The sequence below is a fragment of the Anser anser genome (assembly GCF_964211835.1).
Source record: "Anser anser genome assembly, chromosome: 29".
In the NCBI taxonomy this organism is placed as follows: Eukaryota; Metazoa; Chordata; class Aves; order Anseriformes; family Anatidae; genus Anser; species Anser anser.
The window spans coordinates 138314-146935 of NC_139750.1; the positions used below are offsets into that span (position 1 = coordinate 138314).

At 49.7% G+C, this 8622-nt stretch overlaps 1 pseudogene across 1 annotated transcript; it reads left to right on the plus strand.

Moving 5' to 3' along the window:
* The first annotated feature begins 271 nt into the window (after positions 1–271).
* Positions 272–2316, plus strand: LOC310887815 (olfactory receptor 14C36-like; annotated as a pseudogene). Its single transcript has one exon. The product of its transcript is annotated as an olfactory receptor 14C36-like (transcript).
* Positions 2317–8622: the final 6306 nt, after the last annotated feature.

Consider the following 8622-nt stretch of genomic DNA (forward strand, 5'->3'; position numbering starts at 1 on the left):
TCTTTGTCCCAGCTAAACCCTGTGGGGTCTGGGCCCTGCAGTGTGTGGGGCTGGCAATGAGCTGGCCCTCCCTGCAGGACACCCCATCTTCAGGACATCTCTCTCATTCCCTGGGTCGTCCAGCTGGGCTGCAGGCTGCCGTCCACAAGGGCACAGCTCCCCCGAGGCAGCTTTGCTATCTAGGAGCCCGATGCAGAAGACAGCTCACTGCTAAGGTGATGGAAATGCTGCTGGATGGTGTCTGTGGGCATCTGCAATGAGCCCTCTGTGTCTTTGGCTGGGAGGGGAGAGCTGAGGTCCTCCTCAGGTACACCGACATGGGGCGGGGAGTTGTTGATTCGCACTTTCAGACTGGATTCGTCTGCTCTCAGCAGTGTCCAGGTTCTCCTCAGGGGAACATCTGGGGGTGATCATCCTCCACCTCAAAGAGCCACCTGCACAGGTAACCTGAGACCGGGACTGATGGATAGGCTGGCTGTCTGCCCTCTGCACTAAGGGACAGTCCATCTCAGGACCCACAAGATTTCACTTCACATGCAGCAGAAACGCCAAGGATTTCTACATAACTCAAACACTCCTCAGGTGTGGTGGGACAGCTAGAAGAAAATGAATAAAACAAAATCCCCGCAGCCCTTTTCAGTAGTCAAGTGAACTGGCAGTGACAATACTGAAAAGATCTTTGCTATCATTAGTGGACTTACATCTGAGATCACGCCATGATCCTATTTTCTAGCTTCTGTAGGGCATGACAGCCTCCTCTGAAGTCCAGAGCAGAGTCCCTGCTCTACTGGCAGCCCCAGACTTAAAGCAATCAGAGCTCCAGGAAAAGGGAGCTGCACAAAGTGGTTTTTTTGTTGTTTTTTTTTTTTTTTTTTTTTTTTTTTTTCTGAAAAGAGAGAGGCAGTGTTTGGGGGTATTCTGTGACAAATGGAGTAGGTTTGACTTAGTGAAGTCTACCTTCATTTTCTCCTTGCACAGACCCTTGCAGCAGAGGCAGCAAATGTCCAACAGCAGCTTCCCCAACGAGTTCCTCCTCCTGCCATTCGCAGACACCCGCGAGCTGCAGCTCCTGCACTTCGGGCTCTTCCTGGGCATCTACCTGGCTGCCCTCCTGGGCAACGGCCTCATCCTCACAGCCGTAGCCTGTGACCACCGCCTCAACACCCCCATGTACTTCTTCCTCCTCAACCTCGCCCTCCTTGACCTGGGCACTATTACCACCACTGTCCCCAAAGCCATGGTGAATTCCCTGTGGGACACAAGGACCTTTTCCTACTCAGGATGTGCTGCTCAGGTTTTTTCTTTTTCTTTTTAATCTCAGCAGAATTACATCTTCTCACTATCATGGCCTATGACTGCTACATTGCCATCTGCAAACCCCTGCACTATGGGACCCTCCTGGGCCTCAGAGCTTGCATTAAAATGACAACAGCTGCCTGGGGCATTGGTGTTCTCAATGCTGTGCTGCACACTGCCAATACCTTTTCCCTTCCCCTCTGCCAAGGCAATGCCCTGGACCAGTTCTTCTGTGAAATTCCCCAGATCCTCAAGCTCTCCTGCTCAGATACCTATGTCAAGGAAGTTGGGATTCTTGTAGGGGGTGTCTGTGTAGCATTTGGGTGTTTTGTTTTCATTGTGCTGTCCTACGTGGAGATCTTCAGGGCTGTGCTGAGGATCCCCTCAGAGCATGGACGGCACAAAGCCTTTTCCACATGCCTCCCTCACCTGGCTGTGGTCATGCTGTTCATCAGCACTGGCATATTCACCTACCTGAAGCCCCCCTCCATCTCTTCTCAGTCCCTGAATCTTTCACTGGCTGTTCTGTACTCGGTGGTGCCTCCAGCTGCAAACCCCCTCATCTACAGCATGAGGAACAAGGAACTGAAGGAAGCAATTAAGAAACTGGTGTCACTGTTGTTTTTCAATAATGATCAGCTTTCTATCCTTCTCCACAAATAACATCAGGGGTTTCCCAGTCCTTTATTTTGGCTTTGGTTGTGTTTTTGGTGTGTGTTTTTTACTGTTTTCTTTAATTGTTATTATCAGCATTAGTAGTAGCATCACCTTTACTGTTGTCATTATCATTATTACTATTGCTTTCATTTACATTATTGTTATTTGTGGTTATTATGTTATTACCTAGATGTTTATTTTCAGCTCACTTCTGCTTAGGAATGAATTTGCTTTGTCTCTTTTGGAGCCCATATCAGATTGCATCTCATGCTGTATCACAGCTGACTTTCTCATTGTGTCTCTGATAAAATGGGTTTTCCCCAGAGCAGTGGCTAAAGCCTGGGCTATTCTTCCAGAGTTGGTGCCAAGAACAGGCCTGAGCAACTGCTCCCCAAAAGGGCCTGTTGCTCCATGGCTTCAGAAGCAAAAAGCTGAATCAGAGAACCATGGAATCATAGAATCATTCTGGCTGGAAAAGACCTCTAAGATCATCCAGTCCAACCTTTCACCTAGTACTGACAAGTCCATCACAATGTCCCATTGTAACCTGATTGAGACTGAGGGCTAGATCTAAGACTAATGTATAAGCGGGCAGTGATGGGGTAGACGGTGAATGGTCACTGCATTACCTACACTGGCTGTCCCACATGTGACATGCAGAGGATGTCCTAAAGGAGGGGAGTCTGGAGATGCCTGGAGAGCCTGGAGCATCTCCAAGGACAGAAAGTGCCTGGGTCAGGCAGTGACCAGAGCCCTATGATGTGAGAGATCACCCAAGGTGGAGTCACCCAAAAGAAAAGGGCTAAACCCAGGTGACTGCAGGGAAATGAGGACTTTGAAGTTGTGGGGGAGGCACTCGACACTGAGCAAATACAGTGAAGGGAGGCTGGAAAGAGATTCATACCACCCTTAGGCATCTACTGTCCTAGGAAATGCACCACTGTCCCTTCACACACCTGCCACCTCCCACCAAAGACGGGGATTAGCAGAGACCCCATCCAGCCTGGAGCCCCGTGGGGAGCATGAGCAGGGCACCAGGACTGTCCAGCCACGTTAGCAGAGGGATCGTGAGAGATCAGATGGGAGCTGCCTTGAGCTGTAAATTGCCTCACAGAGGAAAATCATAGAATCATAGAATATCCCAAGTTGGAAGGGATCCATAAGGCTGATCGAGTCCAACTCCTGGCTCCACACAGGTCTACCCCAAAATTCAGACCATATGACTAAGAGCACAGTCCAAACACTTCTTAAACTTCGACAGGCTTGGTGCCGTGACTACGTCCCTGGGGAGCCTGTTCCAGTGCGCGACAACTCTCTCAGTGAAGAACCTCTTCCTGGCACCCAGCCTGAACCTCTCCTGTCGCAGCTCCAAGTAAACTAAACTCCTCCAAGTTTAGTATCGTCACCAAATTTGCTCAAAACACAATTTAGTTCTACATCCAGATCATTTATAAAAACATTTAAGAGAACTGGGCCTAAAATGGAACCTTGGGGAACCACACTAGTGACCAGCCGCCAGCCTGATGCGGACCCATTTACCACAACACTTTGAGCCCTGCCCGTCAGCCAATTGTTCACCCATCATGTGATGTTTTGTTTAGCTGTATGCTGGACATTTTGTCCAGTAGAATGCTATGGGAAACTGTGTCAAAAGCTTTACTGAAATCCAAAAACACCACATCGGCTGGTTTCCCGTGAACAAGTAGATGGGTGATCTTATCATAGAAAGAAATCAAATTTGTTAGGCAGGACCTACCCCTCGTGAACCCATGTTGGCTGGGACCAATGACTGCATTGTCCCCCAGGTGCGCTTCAATAACTTAAAGGATAACCTCCATAATTTTACCAGGCACTGACGTGAGACTGACAGGCCTGTAGTTGCTAGGGTCTCCTTTCTTGCCCTTCCTGAAAACTGGAAAAACATTTACCAGCTTCCAGTCTACTGGGACCTCTCCAGATTCCCAAGACCATTGAAAAATAATTGAGGGAGGTCCTGCGATGATGCCAGCCAGCTCTCTGAGCACCCTGGGATGAATCCCATCCGGACCCATGGACTTGTATGGATCCAGGTGGAGCAGCAAATCCCGCACACGTTCAGGGTTGTTTGGGAGTTTATCATTCCCACCATCACGGTCATCCAGCTCAGGGCAGCTGGGGTCCCAAAGCCCATCATCGGTGTTGAAGATGGAGGCAAAGAAAGCATTAAACGTCTCTGCTTTGCCTGTGTCCTTGTCTGTGAGGTGACCTTCCCCATCAAATAGCGGACCTATGTTTTCTCTGGTCCTCATTTTTCTATTCACATATTAAAAAAAAAACAAAAAACAAAAAACAAAAAAACAAAACAAAAAAAAAAAAAAACATTTTTATTGCCTCCCACCGACCTGGCCAGCTTCAAGTCTAATTGGGCTTTGGCAGCACAAATTTTCTCCCTACAAATGCTAAGAGCATCTCTGTAGTTCTTCCACATTACCCGACCCTGCTTCCAGTAGCACTTCCTTTTTATGCCTAAGCTCCAGAAGATCCCTGGTCAGCCAAGTTGGTCTTCTGTCCCGCCTGCTTGACTTCTGATATTTTGGAATTGCCTGATCCTGTGCTTTTAGGAGGCAGTGCTTAAAGATTGACCAGCACTGATGGACTCCAACATCTTCAAAAGCAGTTTCCCAGGGGACCTTGCTAACTAGTTCCCTGAGCAGCCTGAAGTCTGCTCTCCCCATATCCAGGGCTGAAGTTTTGGTGGCAGTTTTCCTCCTGTCACCAAAAATTTTAAACTCAAATGCTTCATGGTCACTATGACTGAGACAGCTGCCAATTCCCGCAGCCCACGCAAGGCCCTCTCTGTTCTCCAGCAACAGATCTAGGAGGGCACTTTTCCTAGTTGGCTCCCTTAGCATCTGCACCAAAAAGTTATCTGCAAGGTGCTTTAGGAACCTCCTGGACCTCCTTGTGTTTTCTGTGTGGTAAGTGTGGAGGTGTTTTAGTGCAGAGGGTAACCGGATTTGAGAGGGTTTAGGAACAGTCATGGTGCATCCAGCTTTCTTCAGGTTTGTGAGGGGATCTTAACTTCTTTTCTGGTTTTGACATCTCCACACCAGTGGCCTCATCAAACACCAGCCAGATCCTGCCCTCCCTTCCTGGTGTAGCAAGAGCAGTCACATCCTGCATCTATCTGTGCATTCATTTGTCCCTCCCTGTCTTCAGGGCACTGTGCCGCACAGATCCCCCACCACTACTTGCCCCCAGCATCTTCATGGAGGTGGCAGCACCAACACTACTGCCAGCAGGTTGAAAGAGGTGATTGTGCCCCTCTACTCTGCCCTTTTCAGACTCCACCTGGAGTCTTGCATTGAGCTCTGGGGCCCGCAGCACAATAGACACATGGACTTAGTCGAGCAGGTCTGCAGGAGGGTCACAAAAATGGTCAGAGGGCTGAAGCATGTCTTCTATTAAAAGAAGCTGGGAGAATTGTTTTTGTTGTTGTAGTTGTTTGTTTGTTTGTTTGCTTTTGTTTTCAGGCTGGAAAAGGGAAGGCTCTGGGGAGACCTTACAGCAACCTTCCAGTACCTAAAGGGGGGCTACAGGAAAGCTGAGGTGGGACACTTTATCAGGGAATGTAGTGATAGGACAAGGGGTCATCGCTTTAAACTGAAAGAGGGTGGATTTAAATTAGATTTGGAAGATTAGGAAGATCATTAGGTTAGGAAGAAATTCTCTGAAGGAGATGAGACCTTGGAACAGGTTGCCCATTAAAGTTGGGGTTGGTGCCCCATTTCTGAAAGTGTTCAAAACCAGGTTGGATGGGGCTTTGGGCATCCTGGTTTAGTGGAACACCATGGTGGGTAGGGCGGTTGATCTTTAACGGTCCTTACCAATCCAAAATATTTCATGATTCTATGATTCTATTTCAGAGCAGCTCGTATGGAGCTGTGTTTTGAATTTAAGACCAAAACAGTGTTGATAACAGACCAGTGTTTCAGTTATTCCTGAACCATGTCTGCACAGGATCAAGGGCTTCTGTTTCTCATACTGCCCACCCCTCAAATGTGTGTTGATGGTGAGCAGGATATTGTGATGGGGCACAGCTAGGACTGGTGACCCAAAGTGATCAAATAGATGTTCCACACCATGCAGCACCCCCTGCAGCCCACCACCCCACTTCTAAATGCATGCCATGCACACCAAAAGCACCTCCTTTGAAGAGAGGCTGAGATAGTTGGGATTGCTTATCTTGAAGAAGAGAAGACTCCAGGAGGCATTATTGTGGTCTTCCAATACATAAATGGGGCCTACCCACGTGTGTAGTGAGTACACGTAGAGTAGAGTAGAGCAGAGTAGAGTAGAGTAGAGTAGAGTAGAGCAGAGCAGAGCAGAGCGGAATGGAACGGAATGGAACGGAATGGAACAGAACAGAAGAGAACAGAACGGAATAGTTCAGTTGGAAGGGACCTTCAAAGATCATCTAGTCCAACTGCCTGACCTCTTCAGGGCTAAACAAAAGTTACAGCATCCTGAGGGCAATTTCCAAAGCCTCTTGAACACTGGCAGACCTGGGGCATCAAGCAGGCATCAAGCTAGGGATCCTGTTCCAGTGTTTGACCACCTTCACAGTACAGATTTTTTTCCTAATGTCCTGTCTGAACCTCCCCTGGTGCAGCTATGTGCCATTCCCGCAAGTCCTGTCATCGGTTACAAGGGCGAAGAAATTGGCACCTAACCTCTTCTCTTCCCCTCCTCAGAAAATTGTTGAGAGCAATGAGGTCATTCCTCAGCCTTCTTTTCTCCAGACTAGACAACCCAAGTGTCCACAGGTTGTCCTCATAGGACATGCCCTTACATTGGTGGCATTACCCCTTTCGCTTGGTTTCAGAGCTGACAATGTCCCTGATCAGATAACCTCACTGGAAAAAACATTTGCTCCATATCCCATGCTATCATCAATCAGTGTGACTGGCGAGGTCTGCTTCCCCCTTCTCTACCTCTCCGACCACCTCCCACTCTTCCTCCCCCATCCCCCTGCAACCCCCACCACCCAACACCCCATCTTCTTAACAGAAAAAAAGGAGAACGATGAGGAGAATCTGTGACTGTGTGAGCCTGCAGGCCAACAATTGGTGATGCAGTTGGTGTAGACAGAAAGATTTCACTTGCTGTGAAAATGTTTCTTCCCCTTGCATAACAGCAAGCGTTTGGAAGAGATGGGATGCACCTGCCTGGCAATTTCTGGGGGTCCTCTCTAACAGGACAGGAAAAGATGATTCTCATAACGAACTCTTTCTTTGAACTAGGAGGAAAGATAGCACTGGAAGTAGGTGTCTCTCTCTAGCTCACAGAAGGAAGAACAGTGATTGCATCAGTCAGTTTCAGAGTCGATTCCCCTGGAGGCCCAGGGACTTGTCAAGAGCTCCCTGTGCTGCTGAGCTGGGCCGGGCTCCTGGGCCCAAGGGGAGCTCCTGGCAAGCGGGCAGCGCTGCAGAGAGACAGCTCTGCCCACGAGCAGCTCCTCTGCACAGCGCAGCAGGGCTGGGGGCACTGCCTGCAGGGGACAAGGGCGGCTGGGAGAAGGGAGGGAGATGTTAAAGGCAGTGTGGGGGGGGGGGCTGCTGAGAACTCAGTGTTGGAGAAATCTTCCCAGCCCTGAACAGGGTAAGTGTCTGGCTGCAGGGCAACGCAGCTGTTGTTCCTGGTGCCATCTCCAGATTTGCTAGCAAATCCCACAGCCTCTGGGATCTTTCAGGAGGACACTTAAGAGTTCCTAAGATAAGAGGAGAATGACAAGCTCCAGAGCGGGGATTACCTGCCTAAGCTGTCAGAGGGACAGGACATGAGGGTTCCTTCTAGAGGGGCCGGCTGCAGGCTGTGCAGCCAGGGTGCAGGCAGGGGTGCCCGGGGCTGTGGTGCAGAGCAGGGCCCTGCTGTGCCCCAGGGGCTGCGTGCCAGGGCAGGGCCTCTGCCGCCTGCCAGGCTCAGCACTCAGCCTGCCCGGGGAGCAGCCCAGGGAGATGCAGGGAGAAGCTGTGGGTGGAAAGAGCCCCCCAGCAGGGCAGGGCAGGGCAGGGCAGGGTCCTGCTGGTGTCCAGAGGCTGCTGCCTGCTGTAGGCAGCTCACAACTCCACAGCACCCACAAGAAAACTTGGGGGGTGATTCTTGAAAGAGAAGGCCAACTCCTGAGTGACCTGCAGGGAAGGCACTGTCTGAGGTCTCTGCTTTCACTTTCCTGCCCTGAAGAGCAGTCAGGGGAATGCTAATGGAGTTGTCAGGTTGTATCAGTCAATGAGGCTGTTACAGCATTACACTCACGAGGTCTGTAGGTCTGTGAGGAACCTCACAATTTTCCTCCACGCTCTTTAACCTACATACTTCATTGTTTCACGACGTATTGTTGGATGTCCTGCTCAGCACCTAAAATACTGAGATACTCTGGCCAGTGGGCACCTGAGACCCATCCCTAGTGTTTTTTAGCAGATGCTGTAGGTCGGTACTGATTCTGGCTGAGCCCACAGAGGAGCTGTCTAGTCCCTCTGAACCCTTAGCAAGTAAAACTGAGAGCCTGAGGCAGGAGCACAACTTCCTCAAAGGGAAGTAGCAGTTTGTCTTGCTGAGGAGATTTTGATAAAACAAAATATATAGGTTTGGGTTTTGCTCAGAGAAATCTCTCTAACTTGTCTTTGTCTT